The sequence below is a fragment of the Pseudochaenichthys georgianus genome, chromosome 24 (genome assembly GCF_902827115.2).
Source record: "Pseudochaenichthys georgianus chromosome 24, fPseGeo1.2, whole genome shotgun sequence".
Taxonomy (NCBI): Eukaryota; Metazoa; Chordata; class Actinopteri; order Perciformes; family Channichthyidae; genus Pseudochaenichthys; species Pseudochaenichthys georgianus.
This window is the reverse complement of record NC_047526.1, coordinates 21,111,172-21,128,952: the sequence shown is the minus strand read 5'-3', so window position 1 is coordinate 21,128,952 and position 17,781 is coordinate 21,111,172. Positions and strand designations below refer to the sequence as shown.

The following is a 17,781-nucleotide window of genomic DNA, read 5'->3' as shown; positions in this document are numbered from 1 at the left end:
AACAGAAGTGTGTACTTTGTATCTAAATACTGAGTATCAACAGGGTCAATTACTGGGGGGGGGACTCAAGTTTGAGGATAATAGTGCTAACAACACTACACCATGCAGTCTGGCTTTTTGACATTTCTAAGACAAGACATGTACGTTTTCAGGTTGGTTAGGATTTGAATGTTCTTTTGGGTGATGAGGTCACCCTCAATTTGTACTGGCTATCATATACATGTTTAAATTCTTCAAATGAGACTATGCCATGCATCCTATAGTTAGACGTCAGTGTTTTGATCTCTGTACAACTGCTTGTCCAACACTTCTAAAGTCCGAATGTGTTGGTGCCATAATGACTGGTTTTGTGCATGTAATGCTCCTTGCCCTCAAACCATTGAAAACCAGAGATACAACAAAAAGGTAGAACATCAGGCTGGAGCAACCCTGTCTCCTAAAAATTACGTTCCCACAGAACTAAACTGCATTCTCAATTACGTTTAGCTAGAAACGTATTTACTCCCACGTTACGTTTGTTATGAACGTATCTCAAATACGTTTATTTTCTACATATCTTCTAGAAACATGTTTTCTCCCAGGTTACGTTCCTTATGAACGTATCTGAAATACGTTTATTTTCTACATATCTTTGCCATTTATTGTCTTGCTTATAATAATGATAATAGTCATTTATAAATATCATTTTAGAGCACACCTTTGAAATCGACAATCGGGCTCGATATATGGTTAAATTAAAATCAGTAGGCGAGGCTGTAATTTCGCCAGCTGTTACTCTCATGTGCGAGGCAGAACATAATAGTTTTAACATGCCAAAAAGCTGCTGTGTCGTTCAATGCACCTCAAACATTAAAACAAATCCAGAGTTACGTGTTTCTGTACTTCCTCTAAGAAGAAAGGACAGTAACAGAAGATCTCTGTGGCTTCAGGCTTGATCGCCGTTCAAATGACAGTGTTGGTTTCCCCAAAAGTGGGCGGGGCTGTAAAGTGACGTAGATTTTACTGTCATCTATTATTCAAAACCATTCTATTTATTCTAACGTATTACATGCCAGTGTTTTATCTTTTTATTTATTTGTTTTTATTTTAAATCGTATAATGTCGGACTTTTTTTGTCGTCTTTGAGGAAAAGAAATGGGGTTTAGAGATTCAAAATACTGAAATCTGTATTTTTTAAAATCTCTTCCTTCTAATTTGTTATTCTTTTCTAAATAACACACTGTTATTTACTCAACAATAGCACACAATTATCCTTGTTTTTATTTATTCGTTTAATTCTATAATCTTGGGCATTTTAGCATGCTTTTTAGCCGTAAATAAAGTCACCAGAAACAGACGGGACATTTCGAGATTTAGGATGGCCCAAGACACTACACTACCCATAATCCCCAGCTATCGTTTGGGACTACAGTCCCGTTGACAAACCCCGTGATGTTGCGCCAAGGTTACGCCGAGCGTCAAGCTCTTTGAAATGGAACGAAACCACGGCAGACTATTCAAAACTGGACTCGAACGCCCCCCCCAGAACTACACATGCTGGCTATTGTGTTTCGCAACATGTTCTCTATGGCACGTCTCTACTGGGAATTGTAGTTTTAAAAGACGTTTTTTCCCAAATGTAGAAGTTGACAGTATTAAACTGTGTACAGCCCTGGAGGTTTAGGCGATAGGAAACACATTGGTGTGTACACATTTAAAACATGTAATTACTAAATGGGTGAAAATCGCTTGTATCCATAATGGGCAGCATTAATATATACCCACACGACAACTCATTGTTACTTTGTTATTCTACTCCACTACAATTCAGAGGTTAACCTGGTATTTTTACTCCACTACATTTAGTTTAGTTACTTTGCAGATTCTGATTAATGATGTGGAATATAAACAACCCTTAAAGCAGACTTTAGTTACACCTGAATACAATTCAGGGAAGGTGATTGTCAAGTGCCAACAATCAGGAGAGATATTTGATAGTTGGTGCTTGAGAAGACTAAACATTTATCTGCAGATCTTTATAAAGTATATTCATTACTCGTTATTCTCTACTAATAGTTAATTAAAAACTGTATAATGGCTATTTTGCATATCCCTTTCAAGATTTCAAGGTTTTCTAAGGTGTATTGATCTTATACACAACTTGGGTCGCAGGTTCCTCAACAGACATCTATCAATATGTGTGTACTGTATACCTCCACCATTAAACTGTCATATTCTGCACATTTCTTATTCTATCTACATACATAAGAGTATAATTAATGTGTATAATATCATTTAAAATAAGTGTTTCAACATAGTTAACATTGCAGGAAAGCAATATTTTAGACGTTAAGTACTTTGTCAGGCTTAATATTCATCTGTAGATAGATACCCCCAGAGCTTTTTTCTTGTTTAAAAGAAGACCTTAACCTAAAGTATTTTTTAATGTGTTAATAAAGGTTAATTCGTTTTTCTGTTTTGCACATCCTCCTATTAATATCTTTGAACATCCAGCACTAAACTGTTTTATTGTAGAGATCACTTAGTATCTTCTTGACTTTTTATATTCTATATTTCTATCATTGACCTTCTACTTTCCCCCTATGAAAGTATGTACTCTTAATATTGTTTTGATCAAATAAGATTATTCAACAAAAATAATTCAATAACATGCTTTAACCACTAGGCGGTGCACACAAGGTACACACAGCATACTAATAATAACTTTGTATTATTAGTGTAGACACTTATGTATAACATCTGAAGATGTGTAATTTTATTCATGTTTTTACATAATTTTACAGGATATTGCTATACTATTTCTCTTGTTTTACTTCTTCACATTAATATCTGATTTGTAAAACATCACAGACAGAAAGGCATAGGCTATCCTTCATTTAATAGTAAGCTATTGAAATTGTGATTCCATAGGTGTGTCTCCCATCACCCAAATCCCCTGACTATTCTCTCAACTCAGTATTTAGATTCTTATATTCAAAGAAAATCAGTAATATCTTTAAAAACTACAAGTCCTTTTTTATCAGCTGTGCACCGTTATGGTGTAAATGTAACCTATATACCAATTGGATCAAATATAAAAGTCAGCCGAATTACTATTGATACTGCAAGGAGGCGTATTTTGTGAAAAGAAATTGAAGATGTTGTTTAATTGTTGATATATTTATGATCCACGTCAAGTATTCAGTTTTGGCAGCAGTTCTCCTGTTTGTCTCTCTCTATAAATAAAGAATTACGGCAGATGTGTAATATTTAATGCAGCCGAACCGTGTATTACAATGCCGTTATGTGATGACTTCCAAAGAGAAAAGCAAGCACACTCTGAATTAGGTATTATTTTATTTTTCGTTGTCGGATATCATATCTCCATATAATATCAACACCATATCCCAGCGTGCATTGCGGCTAAAACATCCAATCAACAAGCTTCAAGCTGAGGATCTTGGGTAATCAGTTTAGTGGGTTTGTGGTGTGTATCGCTCAAAATGTCCCGTCTGTTTCCGGTGACTTTATTTACGGCTAAAAAGCCCAAGATTATAGAATTAAATGAATAAATAAAAACAAGGATAATTGTGTGTTATTGTTGAGTAAATAACAGTGTGTTATTTAGAAAAGAATAATAAATTAGAAGGAAAAGATTTTAAAAAAATACAGATTTCAGTATTTTGAGGCTCTGAGCCCCATTTCTTTTCCTCACAGACGGAAAAAAAGTCAGACATTATACGATTTAAAATAAAAACAAATAAATAAAAGATAAAACACTGGCATGTAATTTACGTTAGAATAAATAGAATGGTTTTGAATAATAGATGAGAGTAAATCTACTTCACTTTACAGCCCCGCCCACTTTTGGGGAAACCAGCGCTGTCATTTGAACGGCGATCAAGCCTGAAGTCACAGAGCTCTTCTGTTCTGATACTGTCCTTTCTTCTTAGAGGAAGTACAGAAACACGTAACTCTGGATTTGTTTTAATGTTTGAGGTGCAATAAACGACACAGCAGCTTTTTGGCATGTTAAAACTATTATGTTCTGCCTCGCTCATGAGAGTAACAGCTGGCGAAATTACAGCCTCGCCTACTGATTTTAATTTAACTATATATATCGAGCCCGATTGTCGATTTCAAAGGTGTGCTCTAAAATGATATTTATAAATAACGAATTATCATTATTATAAGCAAGACAATAAATGGCAAAGATATGTAGAAAATAAACGTATTTAAGTTACATTCATAACTAACGTAACGTGGAAGAAAATATGCTTCTAGAAGATATGTAGAAAATAAACGTATTTGAGATACGTTCATAACAAACGTAACGTGGGAGAAAATACGTTTCTAGAAGATATGTAGAAAATAAACGTATTTGAGATACGTTCATAACTAACGTAACGTGGGAGAAAATACGTTTCTAGCTAAACGTAATTGAGAATGCAGTTTAGTTCTGTGGGAACGTAATTTTTAGGAGACAGGGTTGGCTGGAGGAGCTTGCATCTTAGTAGTTCTTCTAGTTTAGTGATTGTTATCTCTCTGTACAATTGCTGATTCCACAGCTCCCTTAAAGTATGTACAAAACATCAAAGGCCATCAATATGTTTTGCTCCTTTAAATATAGTATGACTCTTCACTTTTCTTAATATTTAGACAATCCAAATACAGCATACACTAGGAAATAAAGCAGTAGCTAAACACATGGTGTATTATTATATAGTATTTAACTTTGAGCTAAAGAACAGTGTAAACCGGCAGCTTTCTTTATGATCGTGAGATGAATGCTATAATGCTATAATAGAGCAACTATGTAATGTTGTGTTTGTTGTTTGAACATGTTATCTTGTGTGTATTGGCACATTGTAATCAAACATTTGGGCTGCCTGTCGGCTCTGTATCCGTGTCTTGGTTCCTGTTTGCCCAGACTTATACAAGTCGGGACGCGGGTGGCGCAGTCGTCTGTGCGTTTTATCATCAGATCAAGGGGGCCCCACTGCGTCAGGCCGTTGTGTCCTTGGGCAAGACACTTCACCCGAATTTGCTCCTGTGGGTATTGTCCACAGTAGATGACCATTACATGTACAACCTGATCTCACCAGAATGCGTGACTCCACCACGACTCCTTAACACCACAATGCGTGGTGGACTCACGAACTTTGTTACATTTGCGTGTCAGCACCACGCAAACAAGCCCAATGTAAAGTGAATGAGGCTCCTTTGTCGTGGTGCACACTCGCATTTCTACAACGTCCTTCAGGGAGCTTTTATTCTATAAAACGTTTTTAAAATATACTTTATAGCTTGTAGTAACTCGCGGGAGGCTTCTTTTATTTTATTTGTATTCATAATAATTTTTATTTTTCGTCAGAATATATTATGTTGCATTATTTACGATTTTTTGTTCTAACAAAACAGTGCATTGTGTGTAATACAACTGGGATTTTTATTAAATTAGTTAGTTTTTAAGGAAGGCCAGAGCTTCAGCCGTGTCCAATAGATTGTTCCCTTTAGTTAACGTTTTTTAAAAGAACATTATATTCCAATTTGATCATGTCCCCTTTATTGTATTACGGAGAGCAATGTGAGCATCCATTCCCATTGGATAACGGAGAATTTTACCCCGGAAGTAAGTATTCCCCTTACTGTCGATTGATGTCACAGTGATATCTGCACGACTCATCAACTAAAAAACACCAGATTATCCTTGTTGATTACACAACATTGATTGGTTTAAGTTGTGTACAATACTTTTGTAATTTTCCCCTTCGATTCGGAGAAACAAAGATTTGTTCAGTTTAGGATGGCCGAAGACACTACACTACCCAGAATCCTCAGCTATTGTTCCGCGTTGCCTCAAGCTCTGTGATTGGTTGACCTCCAACTGCATTCCATATGAAAAAAAACGTTTCGTTAAAGATAAATCATACTTTATTCAGCAGTGCTTGCTTTACTCTTTGAAAGTCATCACATGAATGCATTGTAAATAGTACACATCTGTCGTAGTTCTTTCTTTATCTACAGAGATCTGGCCTCAAAATAGACCGGAAACTATTCTTTTACCGTTCTGTTTTAATTTCACAATAAAGTTAGTAGTAATAATTTGTTTGATATTATTGTTTTTTATTAACTACTCATGTTAAGACTATCTGTGTTGCTGTGGGGTTTTTCCATCGCTTTTGTGTTACAAATATCAAAACAATAACTAAATATATCCGTCGTAAACTAAACCAGAAACAGCAGTATATTTTATTTTGTTAACACTGTAAACTTGACAGCTTTTTAACCCAAACCACCTACTGGTTAAAGCACGTTATTACACGTTTAGAGTAATATTGAAATCTTGAAAAGGGATGTCCAAAATAGCAATTATATACAGTTTTTAATTAACTAATTAATTTGTAGAGAATAACGAGTAATGTATATACTTTATAGGGATCTGCAGATAAATATTTAGTCTTCTCAAGCACCAACAATCATTACATTACATTACATTGCATTTAGCTGACGCTTTTATCCAAAGCGACTTACAATAAGTGTGTTCGACCAACAAAATACAACCTTGAAGAAAACAGAATAAAAAGTACATCAGGCTTCATAGAGCAAAAACATTTCAAGTGCTACTCAACTGGCTTTAGATAAGCCAGTCCTCCAATCAAATATCTCTCCTGATTGTTGACACTTGACAATCACCTTCCCTGAATTTTACTCCGGTGTAACTAAAGTCTGCTTTAAGGGTTGTTTATATTTCACATCATTAATCAGAATCTGTAAAGTAACTAAAATAAATGTAGTGGAGTAAAAATACCAGGTTAACCTTAAAGAAAGCCCTCATACTGACGCTGTGTACAAGAAGGGGATGAACAGACTCTATTTTCTGAGGAAGCTGAGATCCTTCCACGTGTGCAGCAAGATGCTGGAGATCTTCTAGTCTGTTGTGGCCAGTGCACTCTTCTTTGCTGCGGTCTGCTGGGGGGGGGGGGCAGCATCAGAGCCGGTGACACCAGCAGGATCAATAAAGTGATCAGGAAAGCTGGGTCTGTCATCGGCATCAAGCTGGACCCCTTTGAAGCTGTGTTGGAGAGGAGGACACTGAACAGGCTGTTGTCCATGATGGATAACCCATCCATCCTCTCCACCTGCAGCTGGACAGACAGATAACCCCACCCATCCTCTCCACCTGCAGCTGGACATCCCACAGGCCATAAAACTATTAAACACCTGAACTTTGAAATAACATCCATAGCATTAATCTGGCTGCTACTTAGAAATGATTTGTTTAATATATCATATTCCAATCCCTTGTATAGACTCTTATTGCACTATTTCACTTTTTACTATTTTACTAATTTTCTTTTTGTATTGACTTGCACTATTTGGGGGGGGGGGGGGGGGGGGTAGGACACGTTCGATTCCTGTTTTGAATAGTGTGGCGTCGATGGGTTTCATTCCATTTCAAAATGCTGTTTGTCGCTCAGCGTACACTTCGCGCACTGCCACTCCAACATCCAATCACAGAGGTTGAGGACAAATCACGGGGTTTGTCAAGCAAAGCACATGGTGGAGTCCCAAACGATAGCTGAGGATTCTGGGTAGTGTAGTGTCTTCGGCCATCCTAAACTGAACACATATTTGTTTCTCCGAATCGAAGGGGAAAAATACAAAAGCATTGCACACAATTTAAACCAATCAATGTTGTGTAATCAACAAGGATAATCTGGTGTTTTTGAGTTGATGAGTAGTGCAGATATCACTGTAAAATTAATCGACAGTAAGGGGAATACTTACTTCCGGGTGTAAAATCCTCCGTTATCCAATTGGAATGGACGCTCACATTGCTCTCCGTAATACAATAAAGGGGACATGATCAAATAGGAATATAATGTTCTTTTAAAAAACGTTAACTAAAGGGAACAATCTATTGGACACAGCTGAAGCTCTGGCCTTCCTTAAAAACTAACTAATTTAATAAAAATCCCAGTTGTATTACACACTGTTTTTTTAGAACAAAAAATCGTAAATAATGCAACATAATACATTCTGACGAAAAATAAAAATGATTATGAATACAAATAAAATAAAAGAAGCCTCCCGCGAGTTACTACAAGCTATAAAGTATATTTTAAAAACGTTTTATAGAATAAAAGCTCCCTGAAGGACGTTGTAGAAATGCGTGTGTGCACCACGACAAAGGAGCCTCATTCACTTTACATTGGGCTTGTTTGCCTGGTGCCGACACGCAAATGTAACAAAGTTCGTGAGTCCACCACGCATTGTGGTGTTAAGGAGTCGTGGTGGAGTCACGCATTCTGGTGAGATCAGGTTGTACATGTATGATCTGTATGTGTAATGTGTATTTGTAAAGCGCTTTGAGAGTCATTGATAAAGTGCTATAATAAATATAAGGATTATTATTATTATTATTATTATTATGCCAAGTAGCTAGTATATTTTTATTTCTGTAAATAAATCACTCGAACCTTCCTGGCTGCCTTGACTGATTGCATATGGGTCCTCCTTTGGTGACTCAGCAGCATCAACCATCCTGACAGTCTATCACTTTGTGTGTTTATTATGAATTAAGTGGTTCATCATAAACATATTGTAAACTACAGGAATGTAGGTTATTCTTGCCAGAATGAGTGGTTTAGAACAACTGATACACCCCTCCCCCTCTAAACCTACATGTACAGTTTACGCCTTGAAAACCAGAAAAACAAAATGTTTGGATAGAAGCTTTGTTTGGGGACAAACGCCCACTTTTAAGTTAATGCACATTAGGAGCGTTAGTCTCAAAAAGGTTAGTCAGTGCTGAGGCAGTAAGCAAGAAGACAGACCTAGAAGGTAAGAAATATGTTTTGGGTAGATGCATTGTATCCAAGTTAAAATATTTTCATGAAAGAAGGTTCACAATGCACAGGCAGTGTCAGCATTGTTTTGTTTTGTTGCGTATTGGAGCCTTCATTCTGTAAATTAAGAGACTCAAGTGTGTTTATTTTTCCAAACAGTATCCACAGGTAACCATGGCTGAGTACAAGCTAGAGGTGACAACGGGTGCCATGCAATATGCAGGAACATCGGACTACATGTATGTCACCTTATTTGGAACTGAGGAGCAGAGTGAGCGAACTTTGATGGACAACTATGGCGTCGACTTTCAAAGAGGGGCAGTAAGTACAACCCAGTTAAACATCTGCACTTGTCTGTAAATAACAGATTGCATCATCAAGTAAGCACTTTAGATTTAAGTCATCATTTAGAATTCACAAATCCTACTTAGACAACAGTCACATTAAAACAGTTACTAAATCAGCCTACTATCACCTAAAGAATATATCTAGGATTAAAAGACTAATGTCACAGCAGGATTTGGAAAAACTTGTCCATGCTTTTATCTTCAGTAGACTCGACTACTGTAATGGTGTCTTTGCAGGTCTCACTAAAAAATCTATTAGAAAGCTGCAGCTGATTCAGAACGCCGCAGCTCGAGTCCTCACTAACACTAAGAAAGTGGTTTAGGCCCAAAATACATTACTGACCTCCTGCTAAATTATGAACCATCCAGATCTCTCAGGTCTTCAGGGACTGGTCAGCTTTCTGTCCCCAGAGTCAGAACTAAACATGGTAAAGCAGCGTTCAGTTATTATGCTCCAAATATCTGGAACAAACTCCCAGAAACCTGCAGGTCCGCTGCAACTCTGACTACTTTTAAATCCAGCAAGAAGACTTTTCTTTTTGTCGCTGCTTTTAATTGAACTATTCATATTTTAGACTGCACTGTAACTTTTATCCATGTATTTTTCCTTTTAATGTTTATTTTATTAGCTTTTCTTTTTTAACGCTTAATGTCTTTCATTTTTTGTAAAGCACTTTGAATTGCCTTGTGTTGAAAAGTGCTATATAAATAAACTTGCCTTGCCTTGCCTTACTTCAACGTGCGATCTATGTGACGTTAACTGCTATAACTCTTACTCTCAATATGCAGAAATGATATAAACACAATCTAATGGTCTTTCACATTTATTGTACCGTTAAATTATACATTTCACTTTTTTTTTAAGTCACAGTTTTAAAGGATAATCTGGTTTTGGCTGAGGCTTACACTTTTAAAATGCTTCCCTTCATTACGTTGTCCCAAATATCTCAGTTTCAATGTGCAATACATCATAATATATGTGTTGAACTGTATTATATTGTAAATGGCAGTATATACATAAACTGTATATTCTGTTTGAGTTTACCATAAGGAAGCTTTGACTTCGCAGACTACACCGTTGTAGGAGGCTGTAGCTTGGTTTCAATATGCACAAATAGTCTGTGACTGAGACTTTTTAGCAGATATTGCTTTTTTAAAATTATAATAGTATATATTAATATAATAACAATTATAATTATTATTCCAAGACAGGGAGCTACACCGTGAAAACCAGTTTATCTCTGGGCAAACTTCTGCTGGTTAAGGTTGAGAAGGACAAGTATTTATGTCTCCCAGAAGATGAGTGGTACTTCTCCAAAATGGTGGTGACGACTCCAGAAGGAGATGTCATTCTTTACCCCTGCTACAGATGGATTGGTAGGGGAGAAATTGTGGAGCTGAGAGGAGGGAGAGGTCTGCATCAATGTCCCCAAATAACTGATTCATACATATTAACCAGTGTTTTACATCTCGTTGGCTTTGTACATTTAAATTTGACTGCTATAATGTTCTTTTCATGTCCCAGCAATGAAAGCTTTTGAGGAGGATCACCCCCTGTTGATTGACCACAGGAAGAATGAGCTGATGCTCAAAAAGAGCTTGTTCGAGTAAGTTCCCATGTGAGCAGTAGAGCTGCCGTTTGTCGCCAAAGTTTATCTGTAGAAATGTCTTTGTGCTTTTGGGTAACTTTGTTTGTTTTATTAGATGGAAGATTATGGCTGAAGGAATACCCCACATCAACAATTTCAATGACGTGTCTGAGCTCCCAGCTGAAATCCGCTTCTCCGATTCCAGAACAGCTGACATCAGTTACTCAAAAGCTATGACGTGGGTCAATATATTTAAATATATGTGTATATATTAATTACAATACAGCTCTATTCTCTAGACTTTTAAATATTGAGGGAAAGGGTAAATTGCAATTCATTTCTGTATGTTGTTTATTCCTGTGTTCTAATTGTTCCTTGTTTTACTTCAGTGGTATTGAACTCAAGGTTAAGGGGCTGCTAGAATCTACTGCACAATGGGAAAGCATTGAAGACATAAAAAAATATTCTGGTATAAAAAGACAACAATGTCAGGTATGTTCTTTTTATCCCATTTACTAGTTGTCAGTGTAACTCACCCCATCTATGTCATGGTTTCATAACAACAGATAGATATTCAGTAGATGTTTTTCCTGGTCTACTCTGTACAATTATTTGTTTTCTACAAAGTTAAGTATTTCAGTAAAAGTAATTATTTAAATACATGACCAACATTTTTGCTTTACAGTCAATGACAATGATGATTATGTTGAACCTGAAAAACCCCAAAACATTTTAGAAAAATGATATTATATTATTTATTAAATTAACCAATTGTTATTCGTATTAAACCCAATATATAATGTTGGTATATTTTTTATATATCAATTGCTATTCTTCCAGAGTATGTTGCAGACCACTGGATGGAAGATGACTTCTATGGATATCAGTTCCTGAATGGAGTCAACCCCGGTGTTATCAAGCGCTGCTCAGAGCTTCCCACAAACTTCCCGGTCACAGAGGAAATGGTGAAGCCGTTCCTGGAAGAGGGAAGCTCTCTGCAGAAGGAAATGGAGGTATGAATGAAGATTAACTTTAAATGGATGGTAATCTTTGTTTCGGAATCATGATTTGTCCATTTACTATCCCTCTGTCATACTTCCTTGACTTATTACAATTCTGTGATACCTCTCGATGACGTCTTAAATATTTCTTTCTTATGTCTTTCCAGAAAGGCAATATGTTCCTTTATGACCAGAAGAAGATGGATGGAATTCCCCCTGCAGCCTATAATGGTGAACCTCTGCACGTGACTGCTGGTCTCTGTTTGTTCAACGTGAACCCAGAAAACAAACTGATGCCAATTGCAATACAGGTACTGTAAAATATATTTAAAAGCCAGCATGTAATGTTATGGGTCTTTACCATGGTCAGTCTATGGAAAACATTCTTTAAGGTATCGTGAAGGGAGAGTTAATAATCTATTTTGTTATCAATTTCCAGTTGAATCAACAACCATCTGAGAAGAACCCCATCTTCCTGCCCAGTGACCCAGAAACTGACTGGCTGCTAGCCAAGATGTTCATTAAAAATGCAGATTGCATGGATCACGAATCAGTCCATCACCTCATGAGGACTCACTTTCTGGCAGAGGTCTTCGCTGTTGCAGCTCTCCGCAGCTCTCCGCAGCTTCCCTGTGATTCACCCAATGTACAAGGTATAAGTACTCCACACAACAGAGGTAGTGCAGGTTTTTTGTATTCCCTTGATCTGAAATAATGCTTAGAATTTGTATTGATTGATTTTCAGGTATATTATGTCTATACTAGAGATGGTTGATAGTAAAGCTGAGACAGGAAATGTTCAAAAATAAAGAGGCATGCGTGCAAACAAGTTTCCTTGATTAAACCCCATTACTTTGCGAGGTTGAATGCAAAGTGCTATGCTGAGATTAACGTAACACAACATGTGAATTCCAAAAAAACGACTCTACTCTAAAAAAGGCCTTTTTGAAACGCTTGCCAGATGCCAGAAGTGCAAACAGGTTGTGGCTGGGGTGAGAGGTATCCGTGAAGATGTTGCACACATTTAAAACACATCTTTTGACGCATGAAACACAACTTTCATGTGTGTATTAAATGTGTGTATTTGTCTCACTGTTTTTGTATCTTTGATATACTTGTAGATCATTTTGTTATTTGTCATTCACTTTTTTTTTTCTTTCTTATTTTTCATAGAATTTTTTTGTTACTTCCATTTCCCCGGGTGCTGTACAATAGCTGCCCACTGCTCCTAGTACTAGGATGGGTTAAAAGCAGATAACAAATTCACTGTGTGTGCTGTGTGCTCTGCATGTGTGACCATTAAAGAGGGTTTCATCCCTCCCAATTCTTTCTAGATCTTCTTTGGAAACTGGTTTTATGAGCCATTATTTTGTATTTATTGAAGAACTCAAACTTTTATAACAAAAAGTGATACTTAACTTGTTGGAGTCCAAGCACTTTATAATTATCATGGTTATATATTTTCAAAGAAGTCAAAGCACTGCTTTCAGTTGTGTTTGCTTATACAGTAGCTTCCTTCATTTAGTGGGAATGCTGTTTACAGTCCAGCCGTGAAGACATCTACGGGACAGTTTTGAGATTTCTTCAAATGCCGTTGCCATGGCAACACAATGCTCGCCATGAAACACGGTTTTCTCATAACTTCAGTGAAACTGCTCCAAACGCCCCAAAACTTCACAGGTTTGGTAACGATGCAGCCATCAACGCATCTAAGCGTAGTATGGGGTGTCGACAAATGCCGTTGCCATCGCGACAGATCATACGCCATTAAGTTAGTTCAGAAGTTTGCAGTTAAAATATTCTGCTGCTTTTCCAAGCCTTTTTACTTTCTTTTCTTCTCTCATCACACATTCAAGCCCCCTGTGTTAATGTATAATTTCAATCTAAATTCTTCACTTTCTTCTTACACATTACATTTCAGCATAGCAGTTTAGCATTAGATGTTCAGCATAAAGCATTCCCACTAGCAATTTCTTCAGGAATTGCATTCTCTAGTTTACACTGATGTTCTGCCTGTTGTCTGCTGAATCAAGCATTTTACTTTGACTTTAATATTTGTTTCCTCTGTTCAGCTGCTGTTTCCACACTTCCGGCACACTCTTCACATAAACACTAGAGCGCGCCTAAGTCTATTAGGACCTGATGGGGTTTTAAGTAAAGTAAGGCTTTTTCAAATACATATTTGTGAATATAAATAAAAATGTTATCATATCACACCTTGCAATTTAAATTCAGTTTTTTGGATGGTTTCTAATTTTATGTCAAGAAACTTGTCTGATGGTATGTGTATTTTTGATTTGTTAGAGTTCACTTGGATTTGTTGGACTAATGGAGCTCATGAGAAGGGATCTCTCTGAAATGACCTACAGCTCTCTCTGTCTGCCGGAGAACATCGCTGCACGAGGACTGGAGTCTATCCCCGACTTTTACTACAGAGATGATGGCCTGAAGCTGTGGAACATCATCAAAAGGTTTTACCCATTCATAAATATTGTGACTGTCCACAGTGATTCATTGTACAAACACCATTAGAGACTTTCTCAGACGCTCATATTATTAAAAATACAACTGTTTTGTGTTTGCCAGCTTTGTGAAGGCGGTAGTGGAGCACTATTATCCCTCAGACAGTGAGGTGCATAAAGACACTGAGCTGCAGGACTGGATCAGTGAGGTCTTCACACATGGCTTCTTAGGAAACAAAGCTGCAGGTATTTGTCCCATATTCTGAAGTCATTTGTAAATATGAAACATATTATAATAGTATATTTTAATGCACATAGTGATTGACTTATGAACATATTGTGCTGCCAACAGGGTTTCCAGCAGCCTTTCATACTGTCCAGGAAGTGGTTAAGTTCACAACCATGGTGATCTTCACAACAACGGTTCAACATGCTGCCGTAAACAGTGGGCAGGTAAATAGTTGGGGCGTTAGAATATGTATTGGTCAAGTATAAGTTTGGCAGACCAGCCAATTGCTTTTGTTTCCTTTACAATAACCATTCCGTTTGCAGGACATTAGCTTAGCATTACAAGGGAGTAAAGGTTGCCTTTTTTTCTATAATGTTTTTTTTCATAATTTAGTATGACTACAACTCCTGGGCCCCCAACGCCACGCTCCTTCTGCGCAAACCTCCTCCAACCACTAAGGGGCATTCAAGCATGAAGACGGTCCTGGAGACCCTCCCGAATGTTGGCGAGACAGTCCAGTTTGCAGCATTGACTTGGTTGCTTTCAGAAAGATACACAGACTATGTAAGTTTGGCGTCATAAATACTTACAGAAGGATGTCCTATCCTGATTTTAATGTTTTTCTCTTTTTTACCATTAACTTTGCTTTGTCAGTCTAATTTTGTTTCCTGATTGTGTCCTTCTGGCAGATTCCCTTGGGAACATACCCAGAGGAACGATTTGATGAGCCTGAGCCTAAGCAGATGATAAAGGAATTCCAAGCAGAATTGTCGTACCTCAGTGAAGCAATAACATCAAGAAACTCACATCTTGAACGACCCTACACAAACCTGGACCCTGCAGAGATAGAGAACAGTGTTTCTATTTAAGCAGATCTGCGATTGTATCCATGTATTTCTCATCACCTATTTTGCATGCTGGGAGTTCAGTTATACTTTTAATGTAGTGTATAATTGCTGGGGCAGATAGATGAGATGTAATGGATAATTAGTAAGTTGTTGGATACTGGTAAGGGAGGACTAGAGTCAGGGGCGTAGCTGGGGGGGGGAGGTTAGGATGATTCCAAGGACCCAGCACTGGAGGGGGGGCCAGAGAACACTATTATTATCTTTTTATTAATATGGTTTTATTATTATTATTATTATTATTATTATCCTAAAGTAAGTTAATGTAGATGACTCAAAAGTATTAAAAAAAACGTCACAAAAGAAACAAACAGGTGCTTGTCACTCTTTTTGACAGAATGAGCACCCCTCCCTTCATTCATTGCATGGTATGGACGCCTGAGCAATGGAGCAAGCGGAGCAGGTGCATCCCCACAATTGACTTGGGGGAGCAAACGTGTGCTTTTGCACCCCCACTTTTTGATCATATGAAAAATATGATATGTCCCCCCCAATATATCACTGTAAACATAAGTATGTAATTTCAATCGAATTAATAATACGCAATGAAAGAATTTGGGCTGATTATAGACACTTAATAGCGAGTTTTTAAGTTTCCAAAGATTGTGACCCCCCCCCGCATTTCGCTCACAATGGTTTGATCAACTGCCTCCCACCCACAGCAGTCCTGATGCAGGTAGGCTGAGTGTAAATCACCGTGACCAGTCTGTCATTGGTGGCAGACCTTTTCAGTAAGTTGTTCAAACAAAGAATATGTTAGACATGTCTTTACTTCTACCACTCAATACAATAAAACACATTTATAATCATCACCTTCTCTTCATTTTCGCTGCATTGAATTACAGGTCACTCTTTATGTTAGCTAGCGGTTAGCTGACGTTTGCTAGCTAGCTAGTAACATCAACCAGTGTGTGTGTTTGACTAGCTAGCTACCTGGGGGGTATACTGCGAAGCAGGATTTTCGCTTAGCCGGCTAAATTCAGGGAAAACTCCGGCTTTCCGGTCATCCGAAGCTGGTTCTCTTTTTAGCAGGCTAGATCTCCATGGTAACTTATGCTTAGCGGCTAACCTGGTCGGTACCAGGTTAGGTTGCAGGCTAAGAGCTCAACTCAGTGAAAGCACTGCCTGCTGACCAATCAGAGCTCAGTGTGCGGAGTTTAAAGCGATCAAGTCATATTACAGGAGAAAGGAAATACAGAATAGCTGCCGTTGCAGGAAAGACGGCCGGCAAAAATCACCGACTGTGTGAACGTGAACATTAATAGAATATCACCTCCATCTTCAGAGCAATCTGACTATTATAACATTAGCGTTAAGAAAGCTTACTTAAATATCTGCCACGACATAAGTAACCGGATCAGAGTAACATTAAGTACAGTCCGCGGCATATCACTTCATAACGTATCATATATTTCCTTATCTGAGTCAGCTGAGCCGTATCTGGCCGTGCAACACTCACAGTGTCACGTACTGTATGCAGAAGTATTATTTTAAGCAACACATTAAGTTGACGAAACACTCGAGACAAATGTAATTAAAGTCAGATCGTGTCTTAGACGGGGCAGTGATATCATAAACCTGTTAATGTACGCATTCAAACACTTTTACCAGCTGTATTCACCTTGCAGGTGCAGCTATGTGGCTTTGATCCTGGATAAAGTGTTTAAGTCATGGATATTTAATTTAACTTCTTCATATGTCTAATATTATAGTTGACTTTTCATTCAGGAAGTATGACGCTGCGCTGTCAGTACGCTTCTCCATGTTTGTGATTGGTCGAATGCTCCAAATACCACCCCTTTCATGTGAACGCGCACCTAACTAGATAGGACACGGCTGGCTTGAGCGATCCACTTGATAACCCGTGTCGTAGGACCGTTTAGCGAGAGCGCGTATGTTTTGGATTAGGCCAACCGGCTAACTCAAACATATCCAGGTTAGGTTGAACCAGCTTCGTAGTATAGGCCCCTGGTATTAGCTGTTGCATGACAACAACTAGTCTTCCTGGGGTCCACACAAAACATAAAACATTACATTCTACAAGACTTTTACAGAACAGTAAATAAAAAACTGATTTCCGAAGTCCATTTTCCTTCAAGCATTGACTTTCATAACCTAACCTGCAGTGTGTGTGTGTGTGTGTGTGTGTGTGTGTGTGTGTGTGTGTGTGTGTGTGTGTGTGTGTGTGTGTGTGTGTGTGTGGGGGGGGCGGGTGTGTGTGTGTGTGTGTGTAGCCAGCCAACCAGGTAGAACATGGCAGAAAAAAGAAAAAATCATGTATTCAACCCAGTTCAGTGTATTCATACGTGTATTGCTCTCCTGTGTAGAATGATGTGGTGGTGACAGTGCAGACTCAGGGAGGACACAATCTAATGGTCTTTCACATTTATTGTACCGTTAAATTATACATTTCACTT

General features: G+C 37.8%; 1 pseudogene; it reads left to right on the top strand.

The window, feature by feature from the left end:
- The first annotated feature begins 9,005 nt into the window (after positions 1-9,005).
- LOC117440223 (hydroperoxide isomerase ALOXE3-like) lies at positions 9,006-15,328 on the top strand (annotated as a pseudogene).
- Positions 15,329-17,781: the final 2,453 nt, after the last annotated feature.